At 46.8% G+C, this 16,813-nt stretch overlaps 1 long non-coding RNA gene across 1 annotated transcript in view; it reads left to right on the top strand.

The window, feature by feature from the left end:
- The first annotated feature begins 911 nt into the window (after positions 1–911).
- LOC149453569 (uncharacterized) overlaps positions 912–16,813 on the top strand; it is a 198,814-nt gene continuing 182,912 nt past the window's right edge. The window contains exon 1 of the long non-coding RNA XR_016314670.1: positions 912–1,040. This is a non-coding gene — a long non-coding RNA (uncharacterized LOC149453569). The remainder of the gene's footprint in view (positions 1,041–16,813) is intronic.

Below are 16,813 nucleotides of genomic sequence, written 5' to 3'. Positions count from 1 at the left end.
TGTATATCTCCTATGGCTCTGCACCGCAATGATGCGACTCCAGTTCATGTACACAAAGCCTCCAAGGTGAAAAGCAGTCTCTTGTCACAGTTCTGAAGTCTCCAATAGCAACCCCAAGATACTCAAGTGCTCCACGGGTCACCATCTACACCTGGGGTAGGCAACCTGCGGCTCTCTAGCTGTTGTACTACATTTCCCATAAGACATTGCAAAATTGACAGTTACAGCTATGACTTGTAGAGGCATGATGGAACTTGTTGGAGGATGCCTGCTCCGGATGTTTGAGAGCTCCTGTGATGGTGGGTGTGAGCAGTAACGGCTGGAAGTGTCTTAGCAACATCCTAGCAACAGGAAAGGATGGGATGATGCCATCTCTGGGAGTTTTTCAACCAGGCTTCAGTAGTGGCCTACACCTGTAGCAAGGCTGAAGCATAGCATATTGCATGGCTGTCCCATTCGCCTACGTAGCAACAGTACATGGTACACGTGAGCTGCATTCCAAGCAGCAGAGCCACTACCACAGATATTCCAGTTGTACTTGGTGTACCGGATGTGCTTCAGCAAGAGTTCCATGTGTTCGTATGTTTCCTTCATGTGTGCAGCATAGCCAACAGGGTATGCAAATGACAAAAACAGAAGATTTGTATAAAGCTGTATGTGATAGGTTTACCATTTGCGGACCAGCAATGTACCTGTATGTCGCTGTCCGCGCTGCCAATCTCTACTTGCGATCCGGAGCTTTCTGATCATGTGACCGCTGTGACAGCCAATCATCGTGGTCACATGATTAGAAGCCTCTTAAAGAGCCAGGAGGCGCCTGCGTTAAGGGGTTAAAGCTGAGGAGCGCTGGGCTTCCCAGGAACTTTTTCCATAAGCAGTATACAGTATTTGCCCACTATGGCATGCTTACCTTGTGCATTTTTTTTCTTCCAGCAGAGAAGAGGCCGTGGTTCCCCACTGACGCTCAGATTCATAAAGTGCAAGTCACCGTATAGAGCACAAGTCTTGAAGCTGGCGGAGTGCTGAGCACATCAGTTATGGTGAGTTTCTAGATTTATCATTGGACTTGATGATACTTGATGATACTGTGGCTTGATGAAACTGGCATCCCATAATATGTGACATCTGTGTAGTGATTGCATGGGGCTTCTGTGTGCCATCTCTAATGTTTTAGTCCACATTCTATAAAGTGAAGAGAAATGTAATATATTGCAGCTTGCCAGTCCATAGATGTGGTGGCTCCACTAGTTTTCTTTATGTAGCCGGACATCACAAATGGGGTTGTGATAGAAATTTATATTTCTAATTATTTTATCCAGTTGACACCAATGATGGGGTTTGTTTTATCCTTCTGGCACCAGCAATCTGAGACGTATTTTGAACCTTTGACACTGATATAGGCCCTATTTTACTCCAGTGACACCAGTGATGGAGCTTTTTTTTCCTAATGACACCAATAATATAGTTATTTTAGTGCTGGTTCACACTGATGTGGTGCGGGATTTGCAGGGAATTATTTTAATTTCCCGCACCACATCAGAGTCACACTCCGTTTATGCGAACCACTGCAGGTGTCTGTGTTAAAGTGTTACTAAACCCACAACAGTAAAATCAGTCTGTATATGCAGTAAAGTATGCTGGTTATACTCACTGTGGAACTTAAGGGGTTAATCCTCCACATTGTTTAAAAAGTCTCTTTGATCCTGTCTTCTCTCATCCTCCCCTTCTCCCACTACCCCCAAAACATCTTCTGATAGTACAAAGCCCTAGGAGACGCTCTGCACATGCTCCACAGAGCATTGCTAGAGAGTTTTTGTTTTTGGGAGGGTGCATGTGATCGGCACAAGGCCAATCAGCACTGTGCAGACAGAGGGTCAAAGGTCATTGTTGTAGCCCCTGGCTATCAGTCATGTAGCCTCATAAGACAGTGAGAGGAGAATGTAAACTCCTACTACAAGATTACCAGTGCTCAGCTGGATGCTGATAGAAGTCACAAGACCGCTCTAAATGCTGTTGAGTAAACGTATTTAGCAGTTTATTTTTACTAAAATTATTGCATTTCCATGTTCAGTGTACTGTGGGAGACCAGGTATAGTGAATGCAGGGTCCGGGGTTTAGCAACATATTAAGTGAACGACACCCCAAAAAGGTTTGCAGGTTCGGGTGAGTCAGATCACATAGTTGTGAACACCCATGAGTCCTGATTTCAGTGCAAAAAAAAAAGGTATGCACCTTTCCTGCGGGAAAGACTGCAAAGAATGGCATGTGATTTGAACAGGAATACAGTGCGATTCCTGTCCGAATCACATGCGGTTTCCCACACTGCAATAGTGTGAACCGGTCCTTAAACTATGGAGCAGATTGAGGAGTATCAGAGAGAAGAGGTACATCCTCTGCACTTGTTTGTGGGTCAAATTGGCATCTATATCCCTTTCCCTGTTCCCTTTTAGATATTAAATGGAGATGTAAATATTTTAGGGTTTATCATAATAGGGATCCTACATCTTTAAAATCCTGTGGGATAGATAGGATGGATGCCCCATGGAGAGGGGGTGATATGGTTAAAAGTATTTCTCAAAATTAAACAAAATGGATCTACCAGATGGGGACTTTGATCCCTAAAGGGTTAAACGCAGAGATTGACATTAATTGTTATTTATCTAACTGGTAGCTTTATCTGAGTGAAATTTAATTGTTTTGGGTGGGTATATATATAGAGGGAACAATATTTATTTATACTGATTTTGATTTAATTTTACATTTTTATTTTTTTATTTTATTTTTAATTTTATTTTCTTATTTTATTTTATTTTTTCTTTATTTTAGTTTTATGTTTAATTTTATTTTTATATTCTCTTAAATTTTTTTTTTTTTTTTTATGTTTTTATCTTTTGTGGTATTTGTTTCCTCAATATGTATATTTACACATCCATACTATAATGTATATTATATATTTACATTTTATTTCTTTTTTAATTTTGATTTTCCTCTTTACATATGTAATCATTTTTTGTGATATGTTTTTAAGTTCATTTGCATGTCTCGGGTCTCCTTATGAGTTTGGGCATGGTTAGTTCAAGTTTATAATAAAGTTTTGTGGGGTTGAACTAACGAGTAGATAGAGATCTGAGCTATTCAATTTGATATCTCTTTGAAGCAGTGTTTCTCAACTCCAGTCCTCATGGACTCCCAACAGGTCATGTTTTCAGGATTTCCCTCAGATGAAACAGCTGTGGTAATTACTAAGGCAGTGAAACTGATCAAATCACCTGTGCAAAATAATGGAAATCCTGAAAACATGACCTGTTGGGGGTCCATGAGAACTGGAGTTGAGAAACACTGCTTTGAAGGAATCTCACAGGGTATGAGCAAGGGATGACAGCTAGTAGTTTACATATTTGTCTTTATTGACCTGTGGAAGAGAAGGGGAGGGACCTTTTATTGCTATTTAAGCGGCCTGAGACTGGAGGTGTGTGTCTTGAGAACGCCCTGTGGGTGGGGCAAAACGTGTCGACGCACTTCCGGTCTGCTGCCCTGACGTCCTGCGTCACTTCCGGTGAGTGGAACGCACGCCAAGCGGTGTGTTCCAAGCGACCATCTTTGGAGCTGTATCCTGTCATCCCTTGCTACAAGCAGGCTGTGAGGTCTCTGGTATGAGATGTGGAAGTAGTGGAACTCATTTGGGGCAATGGAGGCAATAAAATAGATGTTTTTATTCATCTTCACAAATGTGAGTGGTCTGGCAATTTTTACCAATATTGCATTTTTTACTAGCAGTATTACACTTTTATATATTTTTTCCCTTGCACTGCTGTGGAGTTTGGTGAGAGGAGAAGGTAGGAGCGAGTGGGAGAAAATACCTTATATCCTATATGGTGGGAAGGAGCCCTGAAAGCTTATAAAGGGGGTCTAGGAGTCCATAACATCATAATAGGCGCAATACTCACCATCATCTGGTGAGTGCGGTTGATGTTGGTTTTTCACTGGTGATTGGTGGAAGCATCATTTTGCTTGGATATTTGTTTTTTCACAATTGATTGGGGAGAAAGGACTTTTTCTTTTATTTGGACACTGTAATATGAATGATATTTTTTTAAAAAGGAATTTTTTTTTGAAAGGTCACTTTTAGAGATGAGCGAATTATTCAAAAATTCGATTTGGCTGATTCGCCAAATTCGCGGAATAAATTTGATTCGAGTCGAATATATTCGCTGCGAATTTAACTTATAAAAAGGGTGTTTCTAGGCTTCAGAGAGCCTTTATATTAGTGCAGAACACTGTACCTTTAATTTAAATGCCCTTGGAGTCTGCTGGGGAAGAGAAATAATACTGTCAGTCAGTATGACATGCAGATGAGTGCCGTCGATCTTAGAATCACCGCACACTTCACTCATTTGGGCAGTCACGGGGCCAAAACCAGAGTGTGGAGCCACAGTGTGGCGGTGGAGGTAGCAGCAATGGGAGGCCATACAGCACCCTATGACAAAATGGAACCCACCAGCAGTGTGAGGAGACCTGAAAGTGGCACATGGCAGAGTGTGGCGATGGAGACAGCAGCAATGGGAGGCCGTACAGGGACCCATGACACACTCTGGACCTGGCAGCAGCATGAGGAGGCGGTACAGGGGCCCATGACAGATTACGGGCCTGGCAGCAGCATGAGGAGTCGGTACTGGGGCCCATGGCAGATTACGGGCCTGGCAGCAGCATGAGGAGGCGGTACAGGGGCCCATGGCAGAGTGGCGGAGCGTAAGCAGCTAAAATTGAAGGCCATACAGAGGCCTATGTTAAAAAGTCCCCCCAGCAGCAGCGTGGGGAGACGACTATCAAGAGTCCAATGGCAGAGTGGCGGAGCAGAAGCAGCTTCAATTGAAGGCCATACACAGGCCTAGGTTTAAAAGTCCCTCACAGTTAATTCCAATAACGAACTCTACTCCTCCGTGCAATCTACTTACGAGACCCTGGGCAGGTCTGGGTCCAATTTGTGGTAGAGACTGGTTTTGTTCAGCCATGCTTGAGCGAGTAATAACAGGTCTGTGCTGCCCTTTGGTGTCTGGCTTAATGCGCACAACACTGAACGTCCCAGCGTTTGTCAACGATTTGACGTTAAGTGATGCAAACCCGCTGAACCACGTTCATGAGGAGCCGGTACAGGGGGCCATGAATCAGTATGGACCTGGCAGCAGCGTGAGCAGACGACAGAGGCACATGGCGCAGGGTGGCGGTGGAGGCAGCAGTATTCGGAAGCCATACACAGGCCTAGGTTAAAAAGCGGAAGCCGTCAGCAGCGTGAGCAGACGACAGAGACACATGGCGCAGGGTGGCGGTGGATGCAGCAGTATTCGGAAGCCAAACACAGGCCTCGGTTAAAAAGCGGAAGCCGTCAGCAGCGTGAGCAGACGACAGAGGCACATGGCGCAGGGTGGCGGTGGAGGCAGCAGCAATGGAAGGCCATACAGCACCCTATCACAAAATGGAACCCACCAACAGTGTAAGGAGACCTGAAAGTGGCACATGGCAGAGTCTGGCGATGAAGTCAGCAGCAATGGGAGGCCGTACAGGGACCCATGACACACTCTGGACCTGGCAGCAGCAAGAGGAGGCGGTACAGGGGCCCATGGCAGAGTGGCGAAGCGTAAGCAGCTTAAATTGAAGGCCATACAGAGGCCTATGTTAAAAATAACATGTTTGGGGCATGATTCATGGCGGATTTAGTCAGTTGTGTCAGGAACTGGTGGTTTGAAATCCAGACTAATCCACGCCTGATTCATTTTCACAAACGTGAGTCTCTCAACACTTTGGGTGGACAGTCGTGTCCTCCGCGGAGTTACAATACCTCCTGCCGCACTAAACACGCGCTCCGATGCCACGCTACTGGCCGGGCATGACAGCCTTTCAAGGGCAAATTCAGCTAGTTGGGGCCAAAGGTCAAGTTTCGTTGCCCAGTAGTCAAGGGGATTGTCTACCTCGGTTGGCAGGGTGCTGTCCAAGTAGGCCCAAGCCTGTTGTTTGAGGTCCTGCTCCAGGTCCACCTGATGCTGCTGCTGCTGCGGCTGGTTAGTAGTTTCCTCACTGCGCTGGTGAAGAAAGCTACTCATCATCGACTGCAGACTGAGGCAGCCGCTGCTGGTGGAGCTGCCACTGCTCCTACCACCCCACCCCTCCCCTGCTGCCATGGCAGCGGAACGCGAGCGCACAGGGCCCACAGTGTCTGAGGATGGACGTTGGCGCAGAAAGGCAGAGACCAACTGACTACATAGGTGGTTTTTATAGTACTTTATTTTGGCCTCCCTCTCAGCAGGTGTGAAAAAGGCCACCATTTTTGTACGGTAGCGAGGGTGCAACAAGGTGGACAGCCAAAAGTAATCCCTCTGTCTGATGGTTATTATTCGGCTGTCGCTACGCAAGCAACCGAGCATGCTATGGGCCATTTGTGCTAAGGAATGCGAGGGACTCCCTGCCTCCATCTCCACAGCATACTGCCACGGTGCGTCTGGGTCCTCTGTCTCCTCCTCCTCCTCTACCAGATGCTCCTGCTCCTCCACTCCTGTCCGCTGAGTGGAAAAACCACCCATTTCACTCAATAATTCCTGAGCACCAATGTCCTCCTCTACCTCCTCCTCTTCTTCCTGTCCTGCCCCCACAGGGGTCATGTGGCGTTGAGATCTGTGCGCCACGTCTACCGCACCCTGACCAGCCATTGTTAACAGCATTTGTTCCAGGACGTGCAACAGAGGAATGACGTCGTTCATCCCATAGTCCTGCCGACTCACGAATAGCGTGGCCTCCTCAAAGGGCCTGAGCAAGCGGCAGGTGTCACGCATGAGCTGCCAATGGCTGACATCTAAGTTACACAGGGGAGTACCTTTATCCGCTTGTAACATCAGGAAATCGGTGATGGCCTTTCGCTGTTCGTAAAGGAGGTTTAACATATGTAGGGTTGAATTCCACCTTGTTGCAACGTCGCAGATCAGGCGATGCTGTGCAATTCCGTTCTGCCGCTGCAGTTCAAGGAGGGTGTGCTTTGCGGTGTAGGAATGGCTGAAATGCATGCAAAGTTTACGTGACATTTTAAGGATGTCTTGCAGTGGGATGGTGGATTTTAGGAACCGCTTGACAACCAGATTGAACACGTGAGCCATGCATGGCGCATGGCACAACCTTCCTTGACGCAGAGCAGACACCATGTTCTTTCCGTTGTCGGTCAACATGGTTCCGATTTTCAGTTTGCGCGGAGACAGCCATCTGTCGATTTCTCTGTTCATTACACTCAGAAGTTCCTCCCCTGTGTGACTACGTTCGCCAAGGCATACCAGGTGCAGCACAGCGTGACACCGTTGCGCCCTGCACATGTGATATGCCGGTCGGGTAATGGGACTTGGCACGGGGGTGGCGGCTGAGCACACGGCGGAAGAAGAGGTGGTAGAGGCGGACATCTTTGCTGGACCAAGGACGTGCAAACGTGGAGGCAAAAGCGGCGTGACCCTTCCAAGTTGCTGGTGCGGCTGTGACGGCACCACGTTCACCCAGTGGGCCGTAAATGACATGTACTGTCCCTGACCGTAGTTACAGCTCCACACGTCGGCGCTGCCGTGCACTTTGGCAGAGACCGACATGCTCAAAGACTGGCCCACCATCTCTTCTACATGTGAATGCAGTGCTGGCACTGCCTTTTTGGCGAAGAAATGCCGGCTTGGCACTCTCCACCGCGGCTCGGCACAAGCCATCATTTCTCGGAAAGGTGCTGAGTCCACCACTTGGAAAGGGAGGGACTGCAGCACCAGCGACTTGGACAGGAGGACGTTCAGCTTCTGCACCGTCGGGTGCGTGCTCGCAAACTGTTGTCTCTTGAAAACGGATTCCAAGAAAGACTGCTGACGGAATCCGTGAAGAGGAGTAGCAGGAGAAGGAGCATTTGAACGAGCGGAAGATGCCAACGAGCGACAACTCCCCTCAGCAGAGGTGTTGGAGCCTTGACTGGCTGATAGAGGGCGATTGACGTCGGGTGACGGAGCAAGTAACGGAGCGGGTGATGGAGCGGGGGCTGGGGCAGGCAGAACCGCCGTATCTTTATCACGGTTTTCCCAGGCCACCGAATGGCGACGCTGCATATGCTGATGCAACGCTGTAGTCCCAACATGGGCCCCCTGGCCACGCTTGACTTTCTGGCCACATAGTCGACATACGGCTACGTTTACTTCCTCGGGCGGCTTGACGAAAAATTGCCACACCGCCGAGTAGGAAACTTTGCCCCCGCTACTCCTCACTGGCTGACTGCTACTTCCTCCGTGCACACCGGCACCACTACTGGCCGTGGTGGTAGGCTGCAGTGGAGCTGGTGCTCTACTCCGTGGCCGTTTGCCTCCACTGACACTGCTGCGTCCCTGCTGCCTCCTGGGCAACCCACCGACTGTTTTGCTCGCTGGCAAGCTGGCACCCTCTTCTCCTGATGATGCGGAAGCAATAGCCTGATGACGACGAGGCTGCCAAGTGCGATCAGCCTCATCATCATCAATTAGGGTCTCCGCGTCACTACTAGCCCCCTCGGCTGCGTGTGGGTCAGGAGACAGACCTGTCTCTAGACCGGCTACCGAGCCACTCTCCTCGCCAGTACTTCTTCGCCTGGCTGCTGAAGAGGCGGATGTCTCCCCCCGTTCCTGATCGCCCTCTGTTAGCTCTTCCTCACTGTACAGTGGGGCTGAGCCCACAGCATGCGATACTTCGCTTGGTGAGGGAACACCAAAGGACAGGGGCAGGTAGAGGACACGTGATTTCAGTGGGCTTGCTCCCGGGCCATGCCAACTAACGGTTGTGTCTGACGTACCCACCGACCGTTGGCTGTAGGTGTCAGAGGTGACCTGGGAAGAGGAAGACGACCGAGTCAACCAATCGATGACGGCAGGGTTGTCGGTGGAGACACGACCGCTGGATGACACCGGGAGCACTGGCCTCTGGCTGCGACTAGTGCTGCCTCGACCCCTTCCTCTGCTGCCACGTCTGCTCGCTCCTGAAACATTGCCTCCTCTGCCACTCCTCTGCGTGTTGTCTAACATACTCTTTAATTCAATAAGCACCCCAAAAATAAAACCGGATTTAACTCTTTGAACGTACAATAGTGGTTGTGAAGCAGAAAGTCAGTTTATTTTGCACAATCGGCAAACTGCAGCACCAACTGTGCACGACAGCCACCAAAACAAAAAAGGGTGTATGTCACTTTAAATTTTCGATTCTTTGATAGCTGTGGCCCTGAGTAACGATTCTGTGTCCCTGAGTAACGATTCTGTGTCCCTGAGTAACGATTCTGTCTCCCCGAGTAACGATTCTGTGGCCCTAAAGTCTCTGTGGCCCTAACTCTGTCCCTTAATACAGACAGGTCTGTCTCTCTTGAATGACCGGAGGCTAATGGAGAATTCTAAGATGGCCGCGATTTATAGCTCCACCATTACACAGTGCTGGCTGGCTGGCTGCTGATTGGCTAATGCGATCACATGTCATGAATGAATGCATTATGGGTCAGCGCGCCTTGTCTGCGCGCCTTCCCAGAGATCCCCGCTCCGTCGCCACACATGTCGCCGCCATTTTTGGGAAAATTCGATTCGTGCATCCGAAGTTAGCTAATTTTCGGATTCGTCGCGAATCGAATTTTTCCCAATCTTCGAAACGAATTCCACTTCGTCATGTTCGATTCGCTCATCTCTAGTCACTTTAATTAATTTGAAAATCTCATATGTTTATTGATTTTTACTCTATATTTAAGGCATTGTTTGAGGTGTTGATTTGCGCTTGATTTTGTTTGTTTTTTTTTTGTTTTTTTATTAACCACTTGAGCCCCAGAGGATTTACCCCCCTTAATGACCAGGCCTTTTTTTGCTGTTTGGCGCTGCACTAATTCAAATGATAATTGCGCGGTCATGCAATGCTGTACCCAAACAAAATTTACGTCCTTTTTTTCCCACAAACAGAGCTTTCTTTTGGTGGTATTTGATCACCTGTGCGCTTTTTATTTTTTGCGCTATAAACAAAAAAACCACAAAAATTTTGAAAAAAAACAATATTTTCTACTTTCAGCTATAAAAAATATATCGTAAACTCAAAGTTAGTCATAAATTTAAGCCAAAATGTATTCTGCTACATGTTTTTGGTAAAAAAAATCCCGTGCATTAGCGGGCAAACTGGCGCTATCTAGGAGGGGCGCTAACACTATCGGAAGTCACCAGTGACACTAATACAGTGATCAGTAAAAATCTGTTCACTGTAATCAATGACACTGGTGACAGGGCAGTGAAGGGGTTAACTGGGGGGGGGAGGGGGACGATCAAGGGGTTAAATGGGATTTCTGGTGCACTAGCGGGCAAACTGGCGCTATCTGGGAGGGGCGCTAACACTATCGGAAGTCGCCAGCGACACTGATACAGTGATCAGTAAAAATTGGTTCACTGATCAGTGACACTGGTGACAGGGCAGTGAAGGGGTTAACTGGGGGGGGGAGGGGGACGATCAAGGGGTTAAATGGGATTTCTGGTGCACTAGCGGGCAAACTGGCGCTATCTGGGAGGGGCGCTAACACTATCGGAAGTCGCCAGCGACACTGATACAGTGATCAGTAAAAATTGGTTCACTGATCAGTGACACTGGTGACAGGGCAGTGAAGGGGTTAACTGGGGGGGGGGGGATCAAGGGGTTAAACGGGATTACTGGTGTACTGGCGGGCAAGCTGGCGCTATCTGGGAGGGGCGCTAACTCTATCGGAAGTCGCCAGCGACACTGATACAGTGATCAGTAAAAATTGGTTCACTGATCAGTGACACTGGTGACAGGGCAGTGCAGGGGTTAACTGGGGGGGGGGCGATCAAGGGGTTAAACGGGATTACTGGTGTACTGGCGGGCAAACTGGCGCTATCTGGGAGGGGCGCTAACTCTATCGGAAGTCGCCAGCGACACTGATACAGTGATCAGTAAAAATTGGTTCACTGATCAGTGACACTGGTGACAGGGCAGTGAAGGGGTTAACTGGAGAGGGGGGGGTGATCAAGGGGTTAAACGGGATTACTGGTGGGCAATCTGGCGCTATCTGGGAGGGGCGCTAACTCTATCGGAAGTCGCCAGCGACACTGATACAGTGATCAGTAAAAATTGGTTCACTGATCAGTGACACTGGTGACAGGGCAGTGCAGGGGTTAACTGGGGGGAGGGTGCGATCAAGGGGTTAAACGGGATTACTGGTGTACTGGCGGGCAAACTGGCGCTATCTGGGAGGGGCGCTAACTCTATCGGAAGTCGCCAGCGACACTGATACAGTGATCAGTAAAAATTGGTTCACTGATCAGTGACACTGGGTGACAGGGCATTGAAGGGTTTAACTGGAGGGGGGCGATCAAGGGGTTAAACGGGATTACTGGTGTACTGGCGGGCAATCTGGCGCTATCTGGGAGGGGGCGCTAACTCTATCGGAAGTCGCCAGCGACACTGATACAGTGATCAGTAAAAATTGGTTCACTGATCAGTGACACTGGGTGACAGGGCAGTGAAGGGGTTAACTGGAGGGGGGGGGGGCGATCAAGGGGTTAAACGGGATTACTGGTGTACTGGCGGGCAAACTGGCGCTATCTGGGAGGGGCGCTAACTCTATCGGAAGTCGCCAGCGACACTGATACAGTGATCAGTAAAAATTGGTTCACTGATCAGTGACACTGGGTGACAGGCAGTGAAGGGTTTAACTGGAGGGGGGGGGGGGGCGATCAAGGGGTTAAACGGGATTACTGGTGTACTGGCGGGCAATCTGGCGCTATCTGGGAGGGGCGCTAACTCTATCGGAAGTCGCCAGCGACACTGATACAGTGATCAGTAAAAATTGGTTCACTGATCAGTGACACTGGGTGACAGGGCAGTGAAGGGGTTAACTGGAGGGGGGGGGGCGATCAAGGGGTTAAACGGGATTACTGGTGTACTGGCGGGCAAACTGGCGCTATCTGGGAGGGGCGCAAACTCTATCGGAAGTCGCCAGCGACACTGATACAGTGATCAGTAAAAATTGGTTCACTGATCAGTGACACTGGGTGACAGGGCAGTGAAGGGGTTAACTGGAGGGGGGGGCGATCAAGGGGTTAAACGGGATTACTGGTGTACTGGCGGGCAATCTGGCGCTATCTGGGAGGGGCGCTAACTCTATCGGAAGTCGCCAGCGACACTGATCAGTAAAAATCGCTTCACTGATCAGTAACACTGGTGACAGGGCAGTGAAGGGTTAACTGGAGGGGGGGGGGGCGATCAGGGGGTTAAATGTGTCCTAGAGTGTTCTAACTGTAGTGTAGTGCTTGTGTACTCACTTTTTGGATGTCTTCTTCTCTGTCTGGAACGGAATGTGTCCAGGCAGAGAAGAATGACATCATATCCTGCCCTGTGTAAATATCAACACAGGACAGGATAGGACAGGGACCGATCATATGATTTCAGCCAGAAATCACTGGCTGAAATCTAATGATTGATCCCTCCTGGATCAAATAGTATCACCCGCGGGTCGGCGGGAGCGCGCGCGCGCCCCCTGCCGGCGAAAGTGTCGGGAACGCGGAACCCGTTTTTAAACGTGGTTTTGCGCTCCACTGCCGCCCTGCACACGTATAAACACAGTGGCAGGGCGGCAAGCGGTTAAATGGAGATGTAGCTCTTCCTCTGATGTAGACAACACAGAGTCGGGTATTGGGAGAGCGTGTCCAAGTGGGCCTTTACCAGATCACAAGGATTTCAAATCTGATAATGTTCTTTTATTAAAAAATTGAGTTGGGGATAATGTGGAAAAGTAATGGCTTGCCTGGAGAGCACTCCAGGTGTATAATCAATAGGGGTCATTCCGAGGTGTCAGGGCAGGAAATCAAGGGCCACTGACACCAACACTAACAATGGAACTTAGTTTCCTCTGAGTGGCACCAAGATGGGGCTTATTTTGATCCACTGACAGCAACAACTTAGAGTTTATGCTATCCCACTGACACCAGTGCTAAGGCTTATTTTACACCCGTTGTCACTACATTGGTGTTTATTTTATTCCATTGACACCCAATGATATTGCTTTTTATCCCACTGGTATGAACAGTCTGGGGCTTATTTCTTCCCCCTGACAACAATTTGACCCTTATCCTATTCTACTGATAGCGATAACCAGGCTTGTTTTATGTCTCTGACACCAATGGTTCTGATTATTTTATTTCACTGACACCAATGACTTTACCCTTCTGACATGAATAATTCTGCTTATTTTATCCCAGTGACACCAAAGATTGGTGTTATTTATTGTGACTTATTTTATTTCCTTGACACTGATGGGGCTAATTTTATCCTGCTGACACCAATCATTAAATCCCAACTCCAGAATGAAAAAAAAAACTCATGCAATGGGGCCCTGATGCGTTACAAGGGTTACATGTTCATGGGGGAATGAACAGGTGGTATTACTTACCTCTCCCCTCGCAGTCCTTGAGGCTCTAGCTCTTTTCTCTTCTAATTTATTCCAGTGACACCAACAATGGGGCTTCTATCCCTCTGATGCCAGATATGGGTTTTTGTTATCCAAATAACTTCAACAATATAGAGTTTATTTTAGCTCACTGGCATCAACAATGGGACTTATCTTGCTCCCACTGCCACCCAAAATGGGCTTATTTTGTTCCATTATTACCAATGACAGGACTTATTTTATTCTGCTAACACCAAGGATGGGACTCATTTTATTCTGCTAACACCAAGGATGGGACTCATTTTATTCTGCTAACACCAAGGATGGGACTCATTTTATTCCATTAACGCCAAGGATGGGACTCATTTTATTCCATTAACGCCAAGGATGGGACTCATTTTATTCCATTAGCGCCAATGATGGCAAATTTATTATATTCCATTAATACCAAGGATGGGGCTCATTTTATTCCATTAATACCAGGGATGGGGCTCATTTTATCCATTAATACCAAGGATGGGGCTCATTTTATTTCTCTAACACCAATGATGGGGCTTATTTCATTCCATTAATACCAAGGATGGGGCTCATTTTGTTCCATTAATACCAAGGATGGGGCTTCATTATTTCATTAATACCAAGGGTGGGGCTCATTTTATTCCATTAATACCAAGGATGGGGCTCATTTTATTTCATTAATACCAAGGATGGGGCTCATTTCATTCCATTAATACCAAGGATGGGGCTCATTTTATTCCATTAATACCAAGGATGGGGCTCATTTTATTCCATTAATACCAAGGATGGGGCTCATTTTATTCCATTAATACCAAGGATGGGGCTCATTTTATTCCATTAATACCAAGGATGGGGCTCATTTTATTCCATTAATACCAAGGATGGGGCTCATTTTATTTCATTAATACCAAGGATGGGGCTCATTTTATTTCATTAATACCAAGGATGGGGCTCATTTTATTTCATTAATACCAAGGATGGGGCTCATTTTATTCCATTAATACCAAGGATGGGGCTTCATTATTTCATTAGTACCAAGGATGGGGCTCATTTTATTCCATTAATACCAAGGATGGGGCTCATTTTATTCCATTAATACCAAGTATGGGGCTCATTTTATTCCATTAACACCAAGGATGGGGCTTCATTTTTCCATTAATACCAAGGATGGGGCTCATTTTATTCCATTAATACCAAGGATGGGGCTCATTTTATTCCATTAATACCAAGGATGGGGCTCATTTTATTCCATTAATACCAAGGATGGGGCTCATTTTATTCCATTAATACCAAGGATGGGGCTAATTTTATTCCATTAATACCAAGGATGGGGCTTCATTATTCCATTAATACCAAGGATGGGGCTCATTTTATTCCATTAATACCAAGGATGGGGCTCATTTTATTCCATTAATACCAAGGATGGGGCTCATTTTATTTCATGGACATTTCATTGTTTATTTTATTCCACTGAAATTAATCCCACTGATAACAATTATGGGGGTTATTTTTCTCTCAATGACACAGAAATTTGAGACTTATGTTGCTCCCATTGTCACAGTGATGGGACTTATTTTTTTACTAGGCTGGTAAATGCAATTATTAACCAAATCCTGGGGTATATTTTACTTTTTGGTGTATTTGTTTGGAGGAAGGGTGTCAGGGCGTTTGGATCAGATAGTAGACGGCTGTGTTCAAAGGCTACTTGAGATACCTTCAGCATTTGACCTTTCCCATTGTGGAGTCACCTCTTTTGGGTGAGCCTTTTCAGTCTTAGGTAGAGGTGACCCAAATTGGCTTAATGACATGGATGGATTACTGGTATTCTGAAGTGCCGCAAGTTTTTGAACTATGCTTGAGATATATTAACACACCGCAGGGTGTGTTTGGTAAACATTGAATTATAAAAAAGTAAACATACTGTACTTAATCTAAGCTGAAAATCACTGAGCTAAGATACTTTCCAATTGCGTATATTAACACTAAAACACAAAGATGTACGTTTCATGTTTTTATTGGTATTTTAATAAATGTTGGTAGATTCAGTGGGGGAGTTGATAAAGAGTGTTGCAAGAATAAACTCAATGCTACTCTCACAAACTTAAAAATTGGAGCAGGTTCTGCAACTGCAACATCCAACTGCAGTTCACAGCAATAACATTGATACAGGCACAAACAGGCACAAATTTTAATTCAGTTGTCGGGTACTGTAGCACAAAGATTACTCCGCCAGGGGCCCAGGAAGTTTTTTTAATTGCTGCAGACCAGGAGAGCAGTCAGCAGTACATGGAAGTAAAAGGTCCCACTCTGCCGACGGACCCCTGTTGAATTGCAAGCTCTGGGCCCCATACAGGAGGACCATAGGTACCCCCTTATCGCTCTGCACAGGAAGGCTGAAGACCATACAGCGAAGAACTAATGCAGAGTTCAGTTTAAATCTGTTCTAATGGCAGAACGTTTTTTTACTTTAATGCCTTCAGTGCATTAAGGTAAAAAAACCTTCTGAATGCAGCTCCCCAGCCCCCCTTATACTTACCTGAGCCCCATTTCGATCCAGCATGTGCATCAAAACATGAAGAAAAATAGATCAAATTTGTGTTGTTCCTCTAAAAAAAATTGAAGAAAAGTGAATATTAGACTGTTCAAAAAAATATCAGTGTTTGTATTCTTCTTTACAAACTCAAACATTCACTATATAAACTGAAAAATGTTTGAAGATTTTGCTTTCCTTTGAATGACTTAATGAATATTTGGTTGTAGTCGCACTGTTTCTGAGAACTGCTGTACATCTGTGTTGCATGGAGTCACCCAACTTCTGGCCCCTGTGATCAGGTATTCCAGCCCAGGATGATTGGACGACATTCCACAGTTCTTCTCTATTTCTTGGTTTTGCCTCAGAAATGGCATTTTTGATGTCACCCCACAAGTTTTCTATTGGATTAGGATCCGGGGATTGGGCTGGCCACTCCATAACGTCCATCTTGTTGGTCTGGAACCAAGATGTTGCACGTTTACTGGTGTGTTTGGGGTCGTTGTCTTGTCGGAACACCCATTTCAAGGGCATTTCCTCTTCAGCATAAGGCAGCATGACCTCTTCAAGTATTCTGATGTATTCAAACTGATCCATGATCCCTGGTATGCGATAAATAGGCCCAACACCGTAGTATGAGAAACATCCCCATATCATGATGCTTGCACCACCATGCTTCACTGTCTTCACAGTGTACTGTGGCTTGAATTCAGTGTTTGGGGGTCGTCTGACAAACTGTCTCCGGCCACTAGACCCAAAAAGAACAATCTTACTTTCATCAGTCCACAAAATGTTGCGCCATTTCTCTTTAGGCC

This window comes from Staurois parvus, unplaced genomic scaffold, assembly GCF_062004578.1.
Source record: "Staurois parvus isolate SC_StPar_1 unplaced genomic scaffold, SC_StPar_1.0 ptg000448l, whole genome shotgun sequence".
NCBI classification, from domain to species: Eukaryota; Metazoa; Chordata; class Amphibia; order Anura; family Ranidae; genus Staurois; species Staurois parvus.
The sequence above is the reverse complement of the archived record's forward strand: the minus strand, read 5'-3'. Positions and strand labels throughout refer to the sequence as shown.